Source organism: Taudactylus pleione, unplaced genomic scaffold, assembly GCF_031769625.1.
Source record: "Taudactylus pleione unplaced genomic scaffold, aTauple2 ptg000135l, whole genome shotgun sequence".
Lineage (NCBI taxonomy): Eukaryota > Metazoa > Chordata > Amphibia > Anura > Myobatrachidae > Taudactylus > Taudactylus pleione.
Window position 1 is genome coordinate 12,531,296 of NW_028284537.1, and position 27,110 is coordinate 12,558,405.

The following is a 27,110-nucleotide window of genomic DNA, read 5'->3' on the forward strand; positions in this document are numbered from 1 at the left end:
CAAATGTCATCATTTTTTTTTTAAATAAAAAACATTTTTAAAAGCCCCAAAAACTTACTTTTTTGTGGTCCCCCCCCAAAAAAGACCCAGGCACAAAACATAAGGTCGAAATTTGGAAAAACAGCATTACTGCACAATGATTTTGACACCCATACTGAAATTACCCAAAAAACAAACACAAAAAATGATTTAAAAAACATGGATAACAACAACAGCAACAAAAAATTACAAAACACATACCATCAGAGTGGGGTGGCAAAACCCCAGATGACGATGTGGCCAGAGATGGTGCAGGAGATGGGGAGTAAATTGGAGTTGGGGGAATGGTGGAAGGCGAAATAGAGGTGAAAATATCCAAGGGAGGGGATATTTGGGATGAGTGGGCAGGGGAGGGAGGAATACTCGGGGAGGATTTTAAAGAGGGAGGGAGGGTTACTGGGGGAGTATGGTGGTGGGAAGGGAGGGCTGGTTTGAGCAGATGGGGAATGTGAGGGTGAGGGCTGCAGGTTGGCACCAACATTTCCGTAATTTCTGCGTGCCCTTCTCTGTCTCCGCTGTGTTTCTAAAATTTGAAGATTAAAAAAATAATTAAAGATTAGTTTTCAATGTCGGCTACACAATACAAGTACACTTTACACATTCAGGACAATAGGGACAACATACAGGAGGGTTTTTTAACATTGACTAAAATAATTGGAAAAGGAACATACATTTTTAACAGTCAACTAATTATTACATTTATACAAACACATATTTACATCTGCGTAGTCATGCCCACAAATTCCTTAAAAGGACAGGCGACCGGCAGTGCAGATCTGACCAGCGCCTCTCTAATTGCGCTATAATGCGCCTGTATGCCGCACTTCAAAGGGCACACCTCACCTACGCATAGGCCGCCCGCTTTATGTGGTTGAAAATGGGCGGCTGTGCGGACGTAATCTGCATGTCCATTATCTGCACCAGGATCAGCAGTACCCGACAGGAAAAGGCCGCGGTTTTCATGATGGCAATGGCCGTTTTTTCAGAAAACATGAAATATACCTGTACATGGGCTAAAAAAAAGATTATTGGCTAAAATATTTACTCGGTTTAAAAAAAAAAACACTATTGGCCAATCCTTTAATCATGTGGGCCGAAAAATAAGGTCACATTTGATTGGCTACAACACGCAGTGTGCAATTGCAAACATAAGAGTGCAAATGATCCTAACGCAAAATGCACATGCATTTTTAAAGTTAACACACTTATCAACAGAACATTCACAGATAATAAATCTTACTTTGTTTTTAAAATTGTGTGAAAAAAAAAGGAGAAAACAACCTCAAAATGAACAATAAAGTTTATTAACACATGATAAAAAAAATCATTTTAAAGAACATCAAGAGTTAAACACTCTTAATTAGATAATTGACAACAAGCTCATAACAAGCTCATCGATAGTCCATGAAAACATGACATGTGACCATCAAAACAACACATACGGCCGCAAACATCAGAACATAATTAGCATACAGTGACTGACAGCGCCTGACTACAACTGTTTCGTTCATACAATCAGATCAGTCGGTAGCTAGAGGAGGTGCAGTGCTAATGAATGGGCGTCACTTTGTTTATGATCGACCTGCCGTACGATCGGAATTTGCGGTCGTTGGCCATACGACCGTGCGGCCGCTACGACTGACTCTGAATGAGGTCCATAGTATCAGCTACACTACTTGTAGACAAATCTGCAAACATTCTATGTCCCATATGCAGTAGCACCTCTACTAACTTGTAAAAAAACTCAACATGTGACTTTGCTGCATGCTTAACTAAATGGGAACTACCCCTCATTATCCCTACTAACATTATCCTGGTCAAATGGAATGTTTTGAACCCAGCTATTCTACTACCAGTTAATGAAACTGATGAGAGTGGATTGGGGAAGAAAAATATAACCCCTCATGATTGCTAAATGTATTTAAATGAACAAACCACTTCAAGGGTAGATTTGGACCCTGACTTAAGCTGCCCATCCACTACTAGATGCGGGGATGACGGCACAATTATGACATCATAATAATGCCATAATCCCCCTAGGGGTGAAGTGCATACACTAAACTTTCAGATGTTCAGTGTATGCAGATAAATCATCCCCAAACATGGCAACCTGACGGCAGTCAGCAGTCATCATGTTATGTTCAGGTGATGATAGATGCTAAAAACGACCAGTGGGCACGCACATCACTGGTCATTTTTAACATTTTACTGCCCAATATGTGGATGATTTGCAAGCGATTGCACGATAGCGACGTCATTATTATAATCGCCTGTCAAAATTGCCTAGTGGATTTACAGCATTAGTCTACAATTTTGATGGTAGCTGCTAAGCAGACAGAAAATGGGATATCACATTCAGGGTATGCTCTGATAGATGACACAAATAGTTTTTTCCACCCTTTTATCACCACACTCAGCACAGTTAGCAGAACTAAAGACACTAACAAAAATACTGTATACCTATAGGCAGAATGAAAAATTGTAAATATATACACAGATAGTAGATATGCCTTTGGTGTTGTGCATGATTTTGATGAAATATGGAAACAGAGAGACTTTATGACAGCAAAGGCAACCCATCTGCACATGAGGAAGCAGTAAAGGAGTTGCTAGAAGCTATACATGTACCATTCCAGATTGCTATAATTAATATCTAAGCCTATATCACCACACATGATGAGAGTACTAATGGAAATAATAGAGCCAATATTGCTGCAAAAGTAGCAGTACAAAGAGAAAATGTAAAAGAAAATCTTTGCATGTTTACTAATGATATATATATACCAAGTGAACAAACATTAATCTAAATGCAAATATCTTGTTATTTACTGGTAAAGACTTAGAGGGAATATGTATGATGGGCATGATTCAGCAAGGATCGCAACAGCTAATATGCATGCAATCGGCCAATTGTTGCATACTGCACATGTGTATGCATCACAGTGCGCGAACCAGCCACTGCGATCAGGACTGCAATTGCAGTGACTACACAGACCCATAGCAGATTTATTGACAGGAAGTGCCATTTGTGATTGGTGATGGGAGGTGGTTGGCAAAATGCAGGCGTGTCAGTGCGTTTCAATGCTGTTGCATGGGCATGCATAAAATTATCCACGGAAATGCCTTACACTGCCTGAGTACTCATAGCATGCGACAAGTTTAGAAATGTATGAGTAAAGTCAGAGCTTGCACAAGTGTGCATGAAGCTGTGCTAATACTCAATGCTCAATGTTACTAATGGTTTTGCAGTTTTGCTAAGGATTACAGATGTGTGTAAGGTAAAGTGAGCGTTCTTATGTTGTGCTGCAGCGTCATAGTGATCGTAATGGATTAGCATATTATCGCAGTGAGACAGCATGCCTAATTCTATTACAATCGCAGGTGCGATCTTTATTGAATCAGGCCCAATGTACACAAAACAATCTAAGTTTATTGCGAAGCTCTGAAGATAAGCCTGTCACTCCAAAATCACTCTTGCTGGCATTTGCACAGATGTCCATTGGTTTGACCCATGTAGGTAAGATGGCCATGATTAGTCTGATTCAGACTTACTGGTTTGCTCCTAGCTTTGCATCAATAGCAGTGAGATACTGTGTATTTTATATTAACTGCTTGATGACAAATGCAGGATATCCAGTTAAAATACAATCAAATCTTACCTAAACATCAGATACTTACCAATTCATACAAATTGATTTAATGTATCTTTTAAAGGTTAGATGGCTTCAGTATAATTTGGTATGTGTAGACTTGTTTTCATTGTGCGTAGTAGGGTAACCTGTGGCTAGTTCAACAGCATTAATTACTGCCTAGCAATTCACATATGAATTTGTTTGTAGGTACAGTATAACTTTTGTAGTATAATCTGATCAAGGCAAACATATTACTTAAATTTTTAAAAAGATGTTTCAACCTCTTGGAATTAAACAACAGCTACATACATCATATTATCCACAATTCAGTGGGAAAGTTGAATGTTACAATGGGACAATTAAGAACAAAATTTCAAAAATATGTGACCCGCATGCTGAGAAGGGCTGTTTGGCATGACTGCAGCATTAGTGTATGAGGACACATCTAAACTTACTCTAATGGATTAGATGGCATGAGAATTGGTTGTCTCTATTCAATAGAGGAAGAAGTTGCAATAATTCAGAAAAGTGGTTTAACAGAATATAATGGCACTGGACCAATTATTGGCAGGTGGAGGTGGTACATGTGCTGTAGTAGGTCAAGAATGTTGTACATTTTCAGTAGATGATAATAACTCATAAATTATTGAACATTTGAAGAAGGTTAAGGAATTATAGAAATACTTGAAAAAAAAGTTGCTGGAGAAGGGTGGGATACTGTTGGGTGGTTAAGATCAAAAACTGCTAACCTTTATCTGGAATAATACAATATATTATGTTTGGCATAATTATTTTAGGCACAGTATTCATAGGCTTCAAGTGAAGACCAATAATTTGTGTACAATGTATTAAGGGATTATGGAGATTAAAGTGAAGAAAGAAATGATTGTCTTAATTATAGAACTGAAATAACAGGTTGTTTATACCGATTTTCAGAAGATGTGTGAAATTCTCACTGACGCAAGTCTATTTGAGAGCCTAGAAGCAATACTTACGGGAAAAAGTAATGTTGAACATGTTGGAAAATAATCAATTAGCTGTATTGTTACTCGCTTAGTCACACCAAATGTTCATATAAATTAGGGACACCTCCATCTGATGCAGTGAGTTTTAGCTTTTACTTCAGTCACCCATGCATCCACCCTTTCCTTTGTTGTATGCTATCCTAAACCTCCTTATATAATATAAAATCCAACTTTTAGAAAGCTGCCCAGACTACTCAACTCATGAAAGGAAAGGTAAACTATACTATCATTTGTACCCATGTGGCTGAGGAGCAATGTTTTTGCAATAAGCTGCACATCCATTGCAAAGAAAAAGGTTATATTGACAAATCAAGCAAACAACCACAATGATAAAACAGCAGAAAACAAATCCTGAGCTGTGAAAATTTGGGCAGGGTGTTTGGGGAACATCCACATGGAACGTAATCTCATCCACAGAGGCTATTTTTTAACCTACTGTACTATATAAAACCAGCAACTCACAATTTCCATAGGATGAGTCCTCCTCACTGCACCGGTCAATCTAGCATTGACAAACTTTTAACCCTAAATATGTGAACCTATTAGACATCTCTACTCTTCAATCCAGGAGTTTAAGTGCTCTGAGGCTTAGGCAGCATTATTTTATCCATAGCATTAAATAACAGTAACAGCAACGAATACATCTAAAACAGGAATACCAGGAAATTAACAATTGTTGCCATCATAAAAAGAATGCATTTCATATGTGAAACATCCTACAGTATATATTTTCACAACCAGTATCGAGTCTATCACACTGGTCATTTTAATCAGGGTCCCTGGAAGCAGGTTTGGACTTTATTGCACCCAGTACACAGATTGTAGTCCATATAACTGGTTAATTGTTTGAAGAAAAATCATTAAGCCTAAGTTTGGTACACTTTATGTCACAATAAGTCAAGGTCATTATACTGGGAGCTCACAGTTAAGCATGGAGATATTACAGAACGGAGCCTAATACTAGCCAAGCTACTGTATATACAGGCACTTACACATTAGAGATCACAAGATACTGCAACTAGGTAGTGAGCCTACAGTATTACTCTAGCAGTCATTTGTCCCTCAATAGGCACACTGGCACACATTTACAGGCATTGGCACAAATGATACATATCTATAGTCACACTGAGAACATAATTACAGGTATTGGCACACTGTGTACACTTGTATAGTCACACAGGGCATACATTTATAGGGACAGCCATACTGGGTACACTTTTACAAGGAAAATCATACTGGGCACACAGTTACAGGGATGGACACAGTGGGCACACATTTATAGACACACTGGGCACTAATTACAGGGATGTACACATTGAGCAAACATACAGTATATAGGCAAAGTTTGCACATATTTAAAGGGATGAACACACTTCTCGCATAATTACATGGACAGACACCATAGGCACATATTTATAAACACACTGGGCATACATTGATAAGCATACACTGAATACAAATTTATAGGCACACTGAACACACTGGTCATACATTTATTGGTAAGCTCACACACAGTGGAGTAACTAGGGCAGGGCGAGTGGGGTGCATGCCCTGGATGCCGTGGGACCGGTGGCATGGGGGGGCACCACCAGCCACAGTACCGGCCTGCCCTAGTTAGCCAGTGTAGTGCCAACCACAGTGAGTGCGGTCAGCGCTACACATTTACACAGGACCGGCGCTATGCTTCCAGCGCCGGTCCTGTACTGCACAGCTGAGCCCCTTCCCTCCCCCTGAGCGCTTGCCTAATAGTGCCAGGAGGAGGGTGGCAGGTGGGCTCAGACTGTGCATAACACACACATCGCTGCCAGCACTGGTGGTGATGTGTGTGTTAATCAGCAGCCAATGAGAGTCAGACAGACTCTCATTGGCTGCTGCTGCACACACATCACTGCTGAGTGACAGCAATGTGTGTGTGAATCAGCAGCCGATGAGAGTCAGATAGACTCTTATTGACTGCTGCACACCCACTGCAAGAGCCGGGCTTCTGTCTGGCTCCTGCAGTGGTAATGGGAGAAACGTCATGATGTCATGACATCTCTCCCATAATGCAGAGCGGCCTGGGAGGATGGACGTGTGGATGGTGGCGGGAGCAGGAGCGTGGATACAGGTAAGTATTTTTCTTTTATTTCATTTTAGTGTGTATTTCAGGGGGGTGCTCTATTACAAAGAAGGGGACTACTACTGGGGGCACTACTGGGGGGGATACTACTGTTGGCACTGCTTCAGGTGGGGTGGGCCAGTACTGGGGACTACTACTGGGTGGGGGATACTACTGGGGCACTGCTTCGGGAGGGACCACTACTGGGGACTACTACGGGGTGGGGGATACTACTGGGGGCACTGCCTGGGGGGGGACCACTACTGGGGGGATACTATGGGGGGGATACTACTGAGGGCACTGCTTCAGGGGGGGACCACTACTGGGGGGGATACTACTATGGGCACTGCATCATGGGGAACCACTACTAGGGACTACCACTGGGGAGATACTACTGTGGGCACTGCATTGTGGGGGACCACTACTGGGGACTTCTACAGGGGGCACTGCATCAAGGGGGACTCCTACTGGGGGAACTATATTAAGGGCACTGTATAGGAGGGACTACTACTGGGGGCACTACTGGGAGCACTATATAAGGGGCTCACTACTAGGGGCACTGCACAGGGGGGTCCACTACAGGGGGCACTGAAAAGGGAGAACCACTACAGGGGGCACTGCATAAGGGGGACAACTACTGGGGGCACTGTATAAGGGGCACTGTATATGGGGGATCACTACTGGGGGCCTGCATATGAGGGATAACTACTGGGGGCCCTGTATAAGGGGAACTAATGGGGGGCTGCATAAGGGGCACTGTGTAAGGGGCACTGCATATGGGGGACCACTACTGGGGGCCTGTATAAGGGGAACTAGACAGGGCCTGCATAAGAGGGACCACTGCTAGGGACACTGCATAGGGGGGGGACTGTATAAGGGGCACTGCATTAAGGTGCAAATGGAAAGAAATGTTCCCAGTGACAAGAAAGGGGTGTGTTCACATGCCCCATTTTTCAGTGGCCATGCCCATTTTTCACCGTGCACGCACATAGGGGGGGCTCCATTTTGAAATTTGCCCTGGGCTCCAAATACCCTAGTTATGCCACTGCTCACACATTTATAGACACATTGGGCACATATTTACAGGAATGGACACTCATTGGCATGATGGGCACACATTTACAGGAACAGACATTTTGGTACATACATGTAGGCATGCTGGGGTGCCTATATATACTTAAGGATGGACACACTGCAGTAGTTTGAGAAGACTGAGGGAAGCAATGTGGGGGTTAATGAATATGAATGAAAATTATACATAATGTTGGGATTAATTAATTGTTAATCCTCACATCATGTATTAATGATTAGAAATGGGCTGAAATTATTGTTATTCTAAGGAAGAATAATGCAATTATTTTGAGGGGAGGTTCATTACTTATGAGGGGGATGATATTGTGATATTGGGATGATATTGTGTGGCAGTCACAAACATGCTCTTTATTTTAAATGGCATGATTAGGCTGCTTCCTGTATTGTATGTTAATCACTAGGTTGCTTTTCGTATTTTATGGCAGTTACTTGGATGCTGTCTGTGTTGTATGGCAGTCACTGGGATGCCCTCTGTGTTGTATGGCAGTTCTTCAGCATCATAGGGTTTAGTTAAATTCAAATGTTTTCTCCATTTACCATTGTATCATATGGAGATGGGGTTGGTTATAATGAATGTGTAATATTATTAAACAGTCCTATCATACTGATGGGGAAAATTCAAGTTAATCTGTGATTAAAATGTAGGCCCTTATTTGGATTTGTATGCAAACCTGATAGTTTACATACAAATCCAATGCTGGGGCATCTGCCCATTCTGCGCATGTGCAGAGTGTGTCCTGTGTGACCACTTGCAGTTTCCTCTGAGCTTCCACTTGACTGACAGGCTGCAGCCATTTTGAAGGAGTGGAGGGGACGGCAACCGGGTCCGTTCCATAAAACGGAGGCATGTTTCCTCCATTTCTTGTGAGTGCTGAGGCCAGGGCCTGCATCTTCCAATGCAGACTTCCTGTCCCTTCCTGTGAAACCAAATGCCATCCTGAGTAACCTGAGGGTTACTGAGATGGCTGAATGGCTGATGTTCATGCAAGAGATCTGATGGTTTTGACTCCTCAGATGCAGCTGCTGATCACTGAAGCATGCAGGAGTCGTTTTTTTTACTATAGACACCTCCTGCTGCTTTTGCATATGTTAGCATTGCATCCAAAGATGCTGCAGCAATTCTAAATCCGGTCACATCAGAATCAGGCTCTTTGTTGTATTTCTACTAGGATTAGTGCCCTGCCATCCTGATGGGGAAAAATGAAGCATAAGATAATGAATACTTGACCTTCGTAGCTAGAACAGTATATAGGTTATACATTTTATAAAGGAAATATTAAAACCATAGAACATATACCTCTAGAGAAGCTTATTAAAATCTTTTTTTTTCAGGGTCAAGGCAAGGAAGCAAGACCTGAAGATTGATTAATCAAATATGTGGTGCACATAGTATTGTCACCAGCTTTTTATAAAAATGAACTAGTCTTGTTGTATTTCAAGAAAAGGGATGGCTATCATCCAATTGGCCAATCAGTTTGTTACAAATTTGAGGTTCAATTGTAGTAAGGTGATCTGATGATAGCTTGTAGGAGACTGGAGATCTTTACCCAGCCTGTGAAGTGACAGTTAGTAGCTGATTGGTTGGTACTTTTTCTCATTCCACTTTAACTCCCTACAAGGCTTGGTACATTAACACCTTAATATATGAAGCCCTGAAAATGTGATTTGCTGTGAATAAACTGATATTTGCCTTTAAAATTTCATACGGAGTATGAAAATGATAAAAATGCAAAATGATCCCCCTAACATCAGCACCAATCCTGAAAATGTGCACACTAACAATTACAAAACAAACTTTACTTAATAAATACTCTCCTAAACCATTTTTACTGTAATTAAATCTAAAATTATATATTACCGAATATCACATACTGCCGCTAATGACCACAGCACAGAGGTCCTGATTCAGAAGTGCACATAATGTTAATGACACATGCAAGATGACAAATATTCAGTCTGTGTATGCGTCCAAGTTGCATGGCACCATGTGTACCCATGGTTACTGTCAGAAGAAGCAGAATGAATTTAGATGCAAAAGAGAGATATTTCAGTGGGCATAAGTGGGAAGTTATAGGTGGGTGGCTAAAAAGATGCACATGTGTTGTTATCAGCGACAGCATCTAAAGACACAGTTGTGCTGACTCAGACATCCATGGATAATCTGTGCCTCCTTAGGGCTGGTGCAATGTCTGATGGTATGTCCAATGGTGTCTTAATATGCACAGCAGCGGATTAGTGCTGCAGCCAGTGAGTGACTCTGTATGAATAACATCGCCAGAGGCATTAAAATGAAGACACAGTTGCCCTGTGGCAAAAAGATGCAGTCATTACTGCAATAGCGTGCATCTCTAATCAGGCCCAGAGCTCTTGAACTCCCATTTGTAATCAGCCAAAAGCAAGATACATTGAAAAATACCATATAGGTATTTATTACTGTAGGTGGCTATTTTAAATAAATGCATTCTTTGAGTCAAACTGGTACTGCTGTTGGATAGATTCACATTTGAACTTTATAGTTTATACATAAATCTTCTATTATTCTGTTGTTCAAGTACATGAGTTCTATACAACAGAGAGAACACAGTTCCTTTCTATTGTGTTATGAATGCTCAATCTATTCGATACTGTGACAGGTTCCACCCTGTTACTAAACAACAGTATTGCCATTTCAAGAGATGCTATGTTCTTTTAACTATATAAAAAATATCATAAACGAGTCAACGGTGCAGCTTCCAGATGGTTCCTTTGTTATTATTAAAACAGTCTCTAAAGCCCTTGAGGCTCTGATATGATATCCTGTAATGAAAATACAATCCTGCTATCAGTAAAACAGCACTGCGGCTTATGTGTACAATAAGGGTGAGTAAAATGCATGCAGTGTAATAAGATGATATTTACAAAATGTAATAAGAAGTTCTTTAAATGTGTCTTATCAGGAAGAGTTATGTATACAGTGAAGAATACCATGCAGCTGCCTTACCAAACATAATTCAGGAGGCTACAAAATGCAGCTATTAAATACAGGTGTTTCATGCACCTGCTTAGAGGTACACATGTTGTTTACATTTGTTATTAGCCTCTACTAGGCCGAGCACTTTTCTGCTCTGTTCAGTAGCCATTATTGCTGGGTTCTTTGCTTGGCTGAGACCTTTCTGAGATCAGGAGGGACATGTATCAAAATGTCTTTTATGTCAGTGCTAAGAGACATTCTGCATTGCCACCTATGGAAGGAGCATCCAAGTGAACGAGGGACTGATTAAAATTATAATTATTGTTTATTCAACTGCTACAGAACAGTAAGAGTATAAGCAACATTATACTTTGGACACATCATGTGAAACAGTTGTTATCATGGGAGGGGATTTCTGATGGGATATGGGGAGGTTTGATACTCATGTATGGAAGCTTGATGGACATGTGGGGATGTCTGATGGACATATGGGGGGATGTCTGAATGAATATAAGTGGTATGTGGGCAGCACAGATGGTGTAATGGTTAGCATTACTGACTCAGTTGTGGGTTTGATTTCCACTATGGCCCTACCTGTGTGAGGTTTGTATATTCTGTGCTTGTGTGGGTTTCCTCCAGGTGCTCTGGTTTCCTCCCAAACTCCAAAATATACTGGTAAGTTAATTGGCTCTCAACAAAATTAACCCTAGTGTCTATGTGTGTGTGCATGTAATAGAGAATATAGATTGTAAGCTCCACTGGGGCAGGGACTGATGTGAATGGCCAAATATTCTCTGTAAAGTGCTGCAGAATATGTGTGCACTATATAAATAACTGGTAATAAATACATAATAAATAATGTGGGGGATCTACTTGGCATGTGCAGTGGTTTATGTCATGTAGAGGTGGTCTGATGGGCACATGGCAAGGTCATGTGAGGAAGTCTGGTTGACATTTGGGGATGTCAGATGGAACATAAAGAGCATGTTGGGGTCTGGTAAGCATTGGAAGTGGCACTTTAATCTTAAATACATGTCTTTTCCCATTTTTTTAACATGTAAATATAAAATGTCCTAATTTACCTAGTGGATACATCTTAATTAATTCATGTTGAAAAGCCTTTATAAAGGCATTCATTTAAAACAAATAATTTATAATGGAATGCTAATAATCTGTAAGCTTTAAGAAGCTGTCTTGCAGTCCGCGCTTAATGGACCTTCAATGTCATTACAAAATTAATGACTGTCATCCATTCACACAGCTTAAAAGGCTGAGATATTTTTTTATTAAATTGTTGCTGTTAGGCTGGTATATTATATTACTGTTTTCATTTATGTCATGGCCATCATGCTACATTTAAAATGTTACAGTAGCTCTATGTTTTTTTCATCTTGTTTTCAATTTTGTTTTTGAACTATACATTTACATATATTCTGTTGCAGGATTGAAATGGTTTCAGTGACTTCTGATACCCCTGTCATATTACTTATATGCTAGGCAGTATACAATCAGGAAGTCTCTGGTCACTATCTCAGCATTCACAATGTTAACAGCAGAAGTTCAATATAGATGATGTTGACAAGATTAAAATATCAACATCATTAATGTTGACAACTGTGAAATGTCAACATTGACATCCTAAATCCAAATAATCAATTTCCAATAGGGTTATAATTAGGGATAAAGATAATATTAATCCAAAATTACAGTGTTGATATTTAAAAAATGCCTACATTACATCAGTGCCAACATGATGAATATTGACATGGTTAATGTCGACATAATGAACATGTTGACTTTACAACCATGTAGACAGCAACAGAATGAATTTTGACATTCTGAACTTCAACGAAATTTATCATACCCTGCTAGGCTGCCCCAGTATGGTACGCCCATGGGATCTGAATAGGTTCAACCCTTACAAAACAAAGTAACATTGCAATAGCAGTGTGGGAAACCCATCCTGCCAACCTTGCAATATTTTTTAGTATACAAATATAAACGCATTCACATTCTCCATACTTGCCAACATTTTGGCTGCTCCCCTCCATGTGGAGGGGACATGATGGCTCATTCACGTCATCTTGGCCCCACTTTTTACTATAGAGTGCTGTGATTACCATCATTGTAAATCAGAGGTGGGGTCCATGACACAACTCAGTGCAAATTGCGACATTAGCCACCTGGATTTGTCCATAGCATAAAGTGCAGCATAAACAGTCTGATTTTATCATGACTTTAGGCCTTCTTGCCATATTGATACCACTCATAAAATACATGGGTACACTTTCGCAATAAATACATGCAGGATTGCAAACCAGGAAAAAAGAAATTACTGATTTAAAAATTTCCATTGACTATGAAAACATTGTCAGTTGTGGTTCTGTTTATGAGTTTACTCTGGTAAATAAGGTTTCAGCTCTGAAACAATGCACTGTAGAATATGGCACAGGATAGTAGGTACTGTAGCTGCACGAAGCATGTTCTGATCTAGGTCACCTTGTCAGAAATGGGAACTCACAACATGATAGTTTATTGCCAAAATGCTGTAATTATGTCCCAACAGCAAAATCTGCCCACAAAGATGTAGCCAAAATGGAAAAAAATGGAAAATTGAATGAATGTCTTCCAGAGTCACAGATGAGCTTGTTTATATAAAACTTACATTTAAGTCATATAAATGTGAACTTCTTATACTTCTGAAATTTCATTTCAGAGCCATCCCCAGGTCTACTAGCACCCTGTCTGAGAAGTTTTGGAATGCCCCATAAGCTCCATATGCCACCAATTGGTGCCCCATATGTCCCCACAGTAATTGTGTATATGATGCCATTGTAGTGCTCTACATTATCCCACAGTAATGCTCCATACAGTATGCCTCCACTTTTGTGCCACATATGCCACCACAATAGTGCGCTATGTGCCCTCATGGTAGTGCTCCATACAGTACATCCCCACATTAATGCCACATATACACAATAGTGCACCACATGCCCCCACAGTAATGCACCATATGTCACCACAATAGTGCACCATATGCCCTACAGTAATGCACCATATGCCACCATAATAGTGTGCCATATGTCCCCACAGTAATGCACCATACAGTGTGCCACCACAATAGTGTACCCACAGTAATACACCATACAGTATGCACCCACAGTAGTAACCTATATGCCCCACAGTAGTGCACAATGGGCCTGATTCAGTACCGATTTGAACTGCGATTACAATAGCAATTACCCACGCAGTTCAACTGTGATAGTATGCTAATCCATTGCCATCGCTATGCCATCGCAGCACAGCATAAGGACAACCATCTTACCTTACACACATCCATAATGTTTAGCAAGACTGCAAAACCATCTGTACAGTCGAGTACCATTGCAGCCTCACGTGCACTTGTACAAGCCCTGACCTTACTCAGAAATAGCTAACTGCATCACACACTATGAGTGCTTAGGGTGAGTAAGGCATCTCAGTGACTAATTTATGCATGCCCCTGCAATGACCTTCAAATGCACTGGCATGCCTGTGTTTGGCGACCACCCCTCATCATCTCCCACAAATGGCACTCCCTGTCAATCACTCTGTGATGGGTCTGCATTGTCACTGCAGTGGCCAGTTCACGCATGTACACTGAGATGCATACACATGCACAGTACACAACAATCAGCTGATTGCATGCATAAATCACAGTTGCAATTGGTTGTGAATCAGGCCAAATATCCACAGTATCGCAACATACTGTATGTCCCACAGTCTAGTGCCATATATGCCCCTGCAGGAATGCTCTATATGTCCCTTTTATTTTGACGTTCTGTTTTTCTCTATTGGCTCCACTGCTCCACTGTTTCTTTGGTCACCATCATCATTGCACTGCTGGGATTCTCTCTCCCAGCAACTTCACTGCTGAGTGCAGTGCAGATATATGGACACAGACACTTTGACTGTCTTGTCAACGCTAATAAAGTTCTTCTAGGCATTGTGTCTGTATGGCCACACTTCTCATTTATACAATGAGGTTAGATGTGCCTTGTAGTAGTGTGCTGAAACAAGATTTTAATAACCGCTACCAATTTCCTAATGGGATCTCAATGGCAATATTTTAATAAGGCCTTAGAGACGATTTGATCTCCATCCTCAAGTCGCCACCTAATGTAGAGGGCTGGATCATCTGAAAAGAATGAATAATAATAATAATGATAATAATAATAATAAATCCATTACAATTTAATTTATTGTTTCCAGAAATGGAAGAACCGTCCATAGCCATGTAGCTTTGCTTGAGATCTTGTGAGGCAATGCCTACAGTAGTATTGCAGTGGTGCCAATGTTTAGGTGTTAGAGGATGAGACTTAGATATGTCAGATAATAGATGCTAAGAAAGGATCAGAAATAGGTTAAAGTAAATGTTACTGTAAACAGTGGTGTCCCTACCCATGGCTACACCCAATACAGGAAGGGTTTAGTACATGTGATGGAGCACAGCCTTGTGGGTAGGCGGCATGGCATTGCAAGTAGGGGCAAGGCCTTGTGGCCCTATCCCCTCAATTTAGTCACTCCAGGGGTCCCATAGATGCAAACTGCTCCCAGGGACCAATCTCTGTGCAGTGCCAGCTACCTCTCTGTGTCAAGAGTGCAGCACCTGGCTCTTGTCACTGAGGAGGAGTCTGCACTTTGGTGTCACCCCACGGCCCGTACCCCCACGACACCATTTGTGACACCACTGACTGTAAATGAAGCTAGCTGAGCAAGTTGTGAACTGCAGTTACACATATCAAAGGTGAGGAGAAATGATGGCTGAAGAAAACATGGGGAAGAGGGTCAAAGAAAAGTAAAAATTAATTACAAATAAAAGAGAAAATCAGCAAAGCAGAGCATAATAACAGCACATGGCACTGGCCATATTTTTTACAGGAAGTCATATTTTTGGTGCTTTGCTGTCAGTGTAATAAAAATTTACATATAGGGGTAGATTTACTAAAGCTTCTAAAACAGACAAGTGGTGGTGTTGCCCATAGCAATCAATCACATTGTAGCTATCATTTGTCTATTGCATTCTACAAAATGATAGACAGAATTTGATTCGGTGCTAAGGGTAACACCACCATTTGAAAAGGAAAAAATGGTGCGCTGCTCGCTCAGGTACTGTCTAATATAGAGACTTGCTGCTGAAAACCAGAGGATATCTGCAAATTACCCTCAAAAAGAAGCAAAAACACAAATTAGGTGTCTGCACTAAACCCTATATACAGTGTATATAAAACATAGGCTGTGAAGTATGAAATATATATTGTATTATTATACACATGAAAAAATGAACTGCAGTTCAACTCTAAAAATATATATAAACTTTGCACATTGTGGAAGTAAGTAGGTGCTTGCAATATTAATCTAAACACATACTGGGCCTGATTCAGACTCATTTGCTATATGCGTGCGCTCGCAGTGGCCCGATGTTCTGCGTATGCGCGTGCGCACACTTCGTTCTGCGCATGCGTGAACTACTCACTGCGATTGCATACCGCTCGCTTGCCCAGCAGAGGCAGCCCAGGGTAATGAGTGACAAGAGAGGCAGTATGTGGGTGGCAACATGGGCAGGACACTAATAACGGGGGGATGGAGATGCGAACGCAGGCGTGTCCGGTTGTTTCAACGCCATTTTAGAGGCATGCATAATTAACAGGCAGTGTCATAGTACACGTCACTTGCCATTTTTTACAATGATAGGGTAAAGCTACCTCAAGCACTGCATTCAAATCTGATAATGCTCGATGTACCAATGTACCAATGCACTTCCTGGAGATGACGTGTTGCTGGTGGGCAGCTCTGCCTGTGCGATTGGGTGTATGCATACACAAAGTGGCCGCACGCTAATACATGGTTGGCATGCTTATGCCTTAGTGAGCGATCGCTTCCGTGGCATCACTTTGAAAAATTGGCATACCCATCTAGCGAGCGTACGCAGATAGTGGCCTGGGTCTGAATCAGGCCCACTGTCTCTAAAGTGCCATAGAAAAAAAAGAGTAGATATTGTGTCCTCTCTATAGAGCCTTAATGGTGCTCAGCATACGTTACCAATAGTAACTTGAGTGATACCGATCTGGTTAGATATAGTCACTCTAGAGTCAGAGGTTTTTCTCTGATTATTTGGACTGGGAGTACCACTTATTTCTTGTATATGTATGTGGAGGAGTACCACACCTCAAGGTGAGCACCCCAGCAAGCATTTGGAAGGCTCTGCAACAAAGTGAGTGCCGGTATTTTTATGTTATATATATATATATATATATATATGTGTGTGTGCAGTATATCACCCTGAACACATTCAGTAGCAGAAAATGATTGGCAAATCTTACATAAACTATAATCAAGTAGAATACCAGCAGTATTCTTACTATACATACTGTATATACAAATTGCACAAACTAAATTTCGATAATTTGATGTCTGGTCACAGATGTTGAGAGAACAAGCAGTAAATTATTTGCTTGCATTTCCTTATATCAGCTAGAGGATGTATTGGCTACAACTCAATATTCTACAACTCTCCAGTACAAGAAGGAAAATATCAATTAAAATGCTCAGCTGGAAGAATGCTAAGATCAACATGAAAATCACGACTGTAGAATAATACAACACTTGAAGTTTTTGTTAAGGAAAAATAACCTTGTAGAGATGCTATTCAAAAGCACGTAAGTTAGCTAAATGCATGTTACAGTAAAAAGTACAAAAGTAACCAAATTACTCTAGATGATCAACATTCACTTATAACAAAGTAAAAGTGCTCATACATATGAACTAAAATAATGAATTGTAGCAACATAAGATAACAACATTCTTTACTGGAAAATGACAATTCAATGTATATAACTGCAATAATAACACTACATAATGCCAATATATTTCTATATTATTTATATGAAGCCCTATAAGAAAGCAGGGTTGGTTTGAATAAGAAATCAGCAGCAATACCAGTAATCTTTCAAGAACTATAAAAATAATATTTATCAAGGCTGCTAGTCAAGCTACAGATGTAGTGAGTGTTAGCATAACACCCAACACATGGCTTGCACTAGGGAAAACCAGTAATTTGCTGAATAATATTGAGCCTCTTCCTGAACTCTTTGGGGGATGTAGTTATTTTGTCGACAATCACATTGTCAACAGTCAAAAGGTCAACACCATAATGGCGAATGTTATAATGTTGGTATAGTTAAAATGTCAAAACTGAACATGACGACACCTGCAAAATGTTGACACATGAAATGTCCACACAGTTGAAATGCAGACAATCAATGTGGTTTATTTACTAAAGTGCAGTTTTTAGAAGTAGAGATGTTGCCCATAGCAACCAATCATATTCTAGCTATTATCTTCTAGAAGGCGCTAGTTAAATTTTAAGTAGAATCTGTTTGGTGGCTATGGGCAACATCTCCACTTCTATAAACCGTACTTTAGTAAATATGCCACAAAATCTCAACAATAGAAATTTTAAGGTTGAATTTAAAGTTAGGGTTGTTGTTAGGTTTAAAATTGAGTGTCATCATTATGACACACTGGTGTCATCACCAGTCAACACTTTGGCTGTAAACATTTGCAAGTCAACATTGTGGTTGTCAACATTCTGAACATGTCAACATTTTGTATGTTGACGCATTGTACCCGACGACAAATTGATGTCTATATAATGACTGTCGACATTGTGATTATCAACAAAACATTCCAAATCCAGGGTGTAAAGTCCTTGGCCATGATGCCTGTAGTGTTAAGTATGTAATGCAGTTGTTGGTGCTGGTGGCAGTTATCCCACACGTGATACAACTCAACCAGTTCTTAGATTTATTGGATCAGGTAGAACATCAAGTGTCAAATGACACAGATATCACAGGTCTAACAGTGGTATGCAGATTATATATATATATATATATATATATATATACGTACATGCATCCTGCAGCTCACGGTGTTGCCTGGCCTTGTAGATGCATGGCATTGTAGTGACTAATATACAGCCAATGGTAGCAGTGATGCCTTGTACAGTGGTGGCATAGTATTCTTGCGGTCCAGCTATGTGGCTCCTCGGTCCAACCATCCACTTGGAACACCATGGGAGTAAAGATGCACAGAGAAGCTGTGCATGCACAGACGTGCATGTCAGAGGTCGGGCCTGGCTGACTGAGCTCTGGTAGGAGTGTCATAGAAGGAATTGAGCACACAATGAAGTCTTCTCAAGATGTATTATGCTTGTACACACAGAGTAAGCAAAATAAAAAAATGTAAGCTAATTAAAATACAGGTCATCAGCTTTACACTGAAGTGCCAAAGGTCATGGGAAAGCAGTATGCAAAGGTAATGGTAGGTGGCATCACCATACTGTGACGTCTTGGAAATGCTCAGACCTGCTCAGTTGTAATCTGACATCTTGTGAGTCAGTTTGAACATCGAGTAGGCTGCTCATTGCAAGGCAATGTAAATTATCTGAGTTTGAAAAGGGCATGATAATGGGGACCCGAAGTATGGGATATTCCATGTCCAAAATTGTGCAAATATTCAACTATTCTTAATCTAAGGTTTCTCATGTGTAATAGAAATACCTCATGGACAGTGCAGCGCCCGATCACAGGTGCCTATTGATAGTGTTCAGCAGCATTTGGCCAGAATTGTCCATGGTAATAGACAAGTCACACTGGCTCAAATTACATCCACATTCAATGAAGGAGGTATCAGTTGCATTTCCATCAGTTCAGTGCAGCATTTTTTAGATTCTGTGAAATCTAAAGTGCCCCTGTTAACATGGACATTGCTCCTCACCTGGGCTCGTGATGTTGCTAATTGGACCATGGAGGATTGGCAACATGTGGCATTGTCCAATAAATATTAGTTCCAACTATTTCAAGCTGATGGTATGGTTTGGGTGTGGTGCAGACCCCATGAAGCCATGTACTTTTGGCACTTCAGTGTATATACCAGTTGTGTTTAAAACATGCAGTCAACATTTTGATATACACCCATCATGACAGTCTTTTAAATTTATGCATTATGAATAAATATAAAAAATAATAAGGAAAATCCCATAACTGCATACTTCTCTATTTGAAACGTCCCTTACCACAAACTATGATCCATATGTGTGGAAATAAAACAAAAGCTTTTATTTCTTCAATTTAAAATGTCAGTGTTAAAGCTATGTACTATTATATTATATGATCATTCTGATCCCATTTTGTATTCAGTTATCCATATTATTCCTCCTCACTCTGCTAATTTGATGAGCACCCTATTAAACAAATCAAAAGGTTCTTCTCTAAATAGGAGAAGAATAGAGGGGAGCAAAGTGTAACCCCTTTTGATTCCTTAATGTATGTGAATGAACAATCCACTCCAAGGCTGGATTTGGAAGAGGTACCATTCCAGAAACCCGACTACTATCATGAAGGTAGCTGCCATAGGCAGACAGAAACTGGGACAATACATCAGGCTACGCTGTGGTAGATGACATTAAAACAGTTTTTTAACCCCTATTTTACCACTACACTCACAGTTAGCAGAACTAAAAGCTCTACTAAAAACCACTTTCCAGATGTGTGCAACTTCTTCCACTGTTTGATTAATTGAGACTACCAATTCTCCCACCATCTGATCCAATAAAGTTAATATTTCTGTAATCACCTTTTCTATTGGATAATGGGAAATGTACTTCAGCAATATGCTTACCATCTGCAAATCTAAAAGATATATTCCCTTTTTTCACTCCCTCATACTATGATGTTTTAGGTACTGTATGTCAGATCAGTTGGAACCAGGTCATGTTTCAATGGGATGTTTCTTAGATATTGATATAAGTGGGTAGTAACTCTTACAATTGGAATTACATAGGAGAGTACACATTGTCAACTTGTTCCTAAGAGAATTCATGAATAGACCCACTTTCCACACACCCAGTATATAACCTCTAGTATAAATGAGTCCTATATATGCCATAAATAAAGCCGAATTGTTTCCTCCTGAATCTGTGCATGTTGCATTGTCAAAAGTACAATTTACCCTTTGTAGTTGAAACAAGGTATCATTCACAACCAAAAGTATCTAGATCTCCAAGTAGCACCTGTCACCTGCAAGGCAGGGTCATAAATTAAACTAGCTACTGATACATTAAGATAGGGGAAATAAACTACAGACTGCATTTTAGATGACTTGTTAAAACCAGCGTGATTCCCATCTATTTGCTTTTGGCAAACCATTTTCTATGTATTCTATATGTGGTGTTGATAAAGTGAGCTAGTATATGTATGCCTGTCTCTACACTTATAAGTGGGTGAGTAAAAATCCAGCATTTACTTTTTTCTTGTTTTTGCAATCTTAATTTGCATTTCTATTATTGAATTTTCTGTCAAATCATGTTTATGAACACCCCTTTGTAATTTTTTATGTACACATATTCTTCCTGGTATACTATTTAACTTATATTTATCATATATGTCATTGGTCAAATTGTCCTTAGTCATTGAGATATTCACACTTTTAATCAGAAAAAAACTCATGACAATCAGAATGCCCTATCCAAAAGTGCAATCCCAAAGTCCAAAATCTGTCTTCAAGCAAAACAACAGCATTTTTCATTGTCATATTTCTGTATAGAGTTACTGCACTGGCAAGTGACACTGGGCTTCATTCAGAGCTGCTCGTAAGCAGCTGCTCATTCGTTCCGAGCGATGGTCGCACATCTGCGCATGCGTACGGGTTGTAATACGCATGCGCGAACCAGTCAGTGCGGCCGAAAATCGTGTGCTCGCAAAATAGCGAATGCCTGCTAATTTGAGTAACAGAGTGAGGCGTTTGTGGGTGGTAACAGGGGAAGGTGCTTGAAAATGGGGAGTGGAAATCAGAACACAGGCATGCCTAAAGGTCAAAACGGGTGTTTTAAGGGTGTGCATAATTAACAAAGCAGCGTCATCGACCACGTCACTTGGTTGTTTCTTAGCCTGAACTGCTCGCATGATTGTGGTAGGAAAAACCAACCACAAGAATAGCGAGCAGTTCATACGCTGTTCGATGTACTCGATTAATCTAATAAATAGCGGACATGATGTATGATGCGAGCGGCCAGGGGGCGTATTTTTCAAAATAACGACCGCATGTTTTGTTCGCTCGTTCAGACATGGAGGCATCAACAGACCGCAAAGAGCGAACGGTTAATTCAAATAGCCACCCCCTTTTTCTGAATGAGCGAGCGCAAATAGCATCCGGATCTGAATCAGACCCACAGTTCTTTTACAACTGAACCACTCACTTGTTGGTAAGTGGCCCAGGAAGAACCTGTATGAACCACTTACTTGATGATTTTAGTAGTGAAGTGAAGTAGCTGTATATTGAAGAATGTCCCACAATTGAGCTGTCACAGGAGATTTGAATTTTCTACAATGTGTAGCATGAATCCACATAATTTTTTCCTTTACTTTAACAGTGGTTGGCATTGTCAGCAAATCTTGATAGGGTGAGCTGGATCTGAGGACTATTCAGACCTTCACCTCATCATCAGGTAGGTAGACTGTGGCAAGCACCCTACACAGTTTTTGGTTGTGTATTGATAACAGCAGCATGTATCTGCTTCAGATAGTTGCAAAGTGAGATGAGATAATTCACAGTTAAGTAATTTTTTTCACTCAGTTCATATGCAGGTGTAATAATAACATTGAGTAGTTTTCCAAACAGAATCACAGAAATATTTAATTGTCCTTGAGGGGTTATTCTGCTAGAATGTAGTAATACTGGCAAAGCTTCTTGCTACTGCAAACTAGTTTATCTGCATATTTGAGATAATTTGTTCTTAATTGTCCCATTACAATATTTGACTTTCCCACTGAATTATGGATGATATGAGGTATGTCGCTGTTGACACATGTTTTCAAAAACTAGTATAGAAAAATGAGTGCCTTAATCGGATGATATTACATAAGGCAGGGGTAGCCAACCCTGGTCCTCGTGAGCTACCAACAGTGCATATTTTCCAGGTCTCCTCACAGAATCACAAGTGAAATAATTAGCTCCACCTGTGGATCTTTTCAAATGTGTTAGTGAGTAATGAATACACCTGTGCACCAGCTAGGTGGTCTGGAAAACATGAACTGTTAGTAGCTCTAGAGGACTGAGGTTGGCTACCCCTGACATAAGGTATACCATACCTAATAACACATTCCTGTGTTAGTTTCTAAGCAGTAATTGATGTTGTATCACAATAAGACTACACATACCAAAACATACTAGAGCATCCTTATCTTTGGAAGATTAATTTAATTAGTTTGTATGATTTGGAATGGCCATGATATTTGGGGAGATGTGAAGGTATTGTTTTATATCTCTGCCCTGCATTTATCTGCAAGCAGATAATACAGGAAGTATAGGATTGGGCTGCAATTGATGCAAAGCTAGGAACATACCAGTAAGTTTGAATCAGACTAATCATGGCCATCTTACATGCTTGGGTCAGTCCATGGGATATCTGTGCCAATGCTGGCAAGAGTGATATTTGGGTTACATGTTTACCTTCAGAGCTTTGTCGTAAGCCTTCATTGTCTTGTGCACACTGTGCATTTTCTGATTTAGTCCTTTCTTGTGACTCACAAGTTTTTTGCATTTCAAGTAATAGTTGTTCACTTGGTATACATACATCATTAGTGAACATGTAAAAACGTTTTTACAATTTATCTTTGTGCTGCTGCCTTTGCAGCAATATCTGCTCTATGATTTCCTTTAGTAATGAAATCATGTCCAGTCATATGGGTTTGACATTTAATGACTGCAATCTGGAACATAAATTGTATAGCTTCTAGCAACTCCTTCACTGCTTTTACATGTGCAATTGGTTGCTTGTTGCTGGCATAAAGTCTCTTTATTTTCATAATTGATCAAAATAATGCAGCACACTGAAAGCATATCAGCTATCCATGTATATATTTACACTTTTTCATTCTGATAATTGTCACGCTTTTGTTAGTGCCTTTAGTTCGGATTAAAAAATACTTTTATGGAATCTACTACAGCATACCATGATTGTGTGGTCCCAGTTTCTGTCTGCCTATGTCAGCTACCATCAACTAAACTCAGGGTTTTGGAGTGGTACCTCTTCCAAATCCACCCTTGGAGTGGATTGTTCATTCACACATGTTAAGTAAACATGAAGGGTTACACTTTCCTTCCCCAGTCCTTTCTCTGAAACTCATCAGTTTCATTACTGGGTGGTAGAGTAGCTGGGTTCAAAATATTACACTTGACAAGGATAATGTTAGTGGGCATAATAATGGCTAGTTCGAATTTTGTTTAGTGTGCAGCAGTCACATGTCAAGTTTACTGACACACTAGTAAAGCTGCTATTGCATATGCAACCTACAGTTTAAGATTACAACCCAAAACAATGTTTGTGGATTTCTTTATAAGTAGTGCAGCTGTTGCTATTACTCTGTGACATACCTGTAATCCAATTGCTATTGGTTCTAATTAGGCACTAAAAAATCATCAGCAAATGAGCAAATGCATCCTAATGAGCGGGTCTGAATCAGGCCCTTAGTCCCATAATATAACTTCCTTCAAAAATGTTGTCAAAATACCTGACACATTATGGACAACAGGGTTTAATAAGGTTGTATAAATCAGAAATGAGTGTTTAGAATGTCCAATTGTTAAATCAATAGTTGGTTCCTTAGGATCACAGCATAATAATGTCATAGTGTTAAAAGGTGCTGACTCATCCCATCATTCAAGATCTTCTATCATTTCTGCAGTGTCATTTTAAAAAGAGAATTATCTAGGTTTCTTCTTCGGCATTTACATTACTTTGCAAAGTGTCCATTCATCTGACAGTTGTAATAAATGTGTAAAATAAATATAAAGGATGAGCACTTGTAAGGCAAATTTGTGTGTAGGTCAACCAAATAAAATATGTTAAAAATATATATAATGTTTAAGCTCCTTTTTTGAATAGATCTGGAGATTGTAGTTATACACTTGAGACTCTTTAGGAGTGAGAACCTTATATTGACCCTAAATACTTTGCATCTCTTACCTCCAGCATCCTGGAGCAGCAGGGTGATTGTTGGTCTCCAGACCAGTGTGTGGAAGAAAATCAGATTAAGTTACAACAGGGCACTAGATGTTACTGCTTCCTATAATACACAGGCTCTCAAACCCGGTCCTCAGAACCCCAAACAGTGCATGCCCTCCATGCCCCACCACAGAACCACAAGCAAGTTGTGAGACATAGTCATGGCCACTAAAAACCCCTTGCATTGTGTACACCCATGTGTCTGAATGTGCAAGGACTGGGACGCCCACTTTTAGCATCTATAGATGCTGCAATAAGGCTTGTGGGCCACTATTGGTAATGCTATCAAAACTTGCACCAGACATATGCTAGTGCTGATTTGTCTGAATATGGCCTCCAATGTGAGAGTTTCAGCATCGCATACAGCCACTTTCAGCGACACACTCACAACACTCCAATTATACATCCATACTAAGCTACTGTACATCTGATTGTAATGAGCCTACCCCCTGTAATCACCCAGGAATGCCCAACACATTTCTCATACCCCTTAAACATTGCAAATGGCAGGTTGCACCTGGTATTTGTACATGCGTCCATCCCAGGTGCAACCCGCCTGAGACCCCTTTCAGACCAGCATTCTGACCCAGCAATAATGCCGGGTCGATGCCATCACTGCCATCATGCTGTGCCGCTAGATCTCTCTATGCAGTAAATGGAACCAAGGTCACCTCAACCATTTAATTGACACCATACTATGAGCTTCGACTCATGTGTCGAAGCTCTGGACTCTGCCAAATTGGAGGTGAGCTCTGATTATGGCAGGCAGTTATGAATTGGTCAGAGACTGTAATAAGCCACTGAGGTGAGCACAGGGCATGGCCTTGTGCCAGCCCAGAGTGAACTGCCCCCATGTGAATATAGAGAACTTTATAGAAACACAGTGGTGCTCTTGGTACTTTGTCTAGCTAGAATAAATCAGCTAGATAATCCTTTTAACATTTTAGTTTTTAGTAGCTTTCATCTGGAACATCACACATACAGTAACATCCTATACAAAGCAATGTCCTATACACAGCACCCCTGTCCCACTGAATGGTGCTACCCCATATTGTAACAAAAGTTTGCAACAAGGTAATAATAAAATAATCAAACACAGCCACTTATTCCAGTGTGACAGCAACACAGGACTGAGAGAGGTTGTGTCATTAATAACTACCGCCCTTGGAAAAAATTAATTCTGAGCAGATCTCTAGTAGACTATGAGACAGACACATTTACTATTCTTATTGTGGGCACTGACCACATGTGTGTTCAAAAACAGCACTGAAATAAACATCCTGGCATAGGTGCTGGAATACAAATCCACCATTCCATTTGGGCATAATGAGCCATTTGTTCTGTTAGTATAAAGTATAGATGAAGTGACGGGACTACCTCAATGCCATCTTTCTAGGTAAAAATCATCTAGAGAGGGTCTATAGCATCATCGTATCCCTGGGGTGTGACAGATCAGCCAGGGCCATTTCTGTCATTTGCCATAATTCAGCCTCGTGATGCCGGAAACAATGGAATTACATATACCTGGGATTAGGTATTCCCAACCTAAAGCAACACACAAGCAATGTTCACACATAATTTACAGCCAATACACCAACCATGGCTGTTCACACATACAAAGAACATCAGATGATAAAAAGCCCTGATATAACCCACTCACTGTAGACACTGAATTTCTTCCACATTATAGGGGTGGTTTTCCTGAATCATTTGTACAATCAACATTTTGGGTAGTTGTAAAACATATGCAACCATGACCAGATCTGTAAAGGATGGCAGTTGATAAATTCTGTAATTGATCATATGTAGAGGCAGACCCACCTTGGAAGAACTAATGCCTTGAAAACAAACTTTCTCTTTCACTATTGTGATCACTTTTGTCAATATGATTATGAATGCCTTGGTATTACTGTTGTTATTCTTTGTTAAAGATGCATTACTAGCACCAGTTAAGCACATGTAGAATGTGAAAATAAACAGTGCTGCATAGAATATATTCCACCCCTTACCTCCTTGCTGGAGCCATCAACATGAGGAGTAAATCCAATGTCCTTGAGCTCAGTAAATGCCTAAGGCATAAGATGCTGCTTGGCATGCGCAATAGCTGCCCCTTGATCATTTAAGGAAAGCTCCAAACATTGTCGGATTGGGGCAGGCACTCCAGTTATAA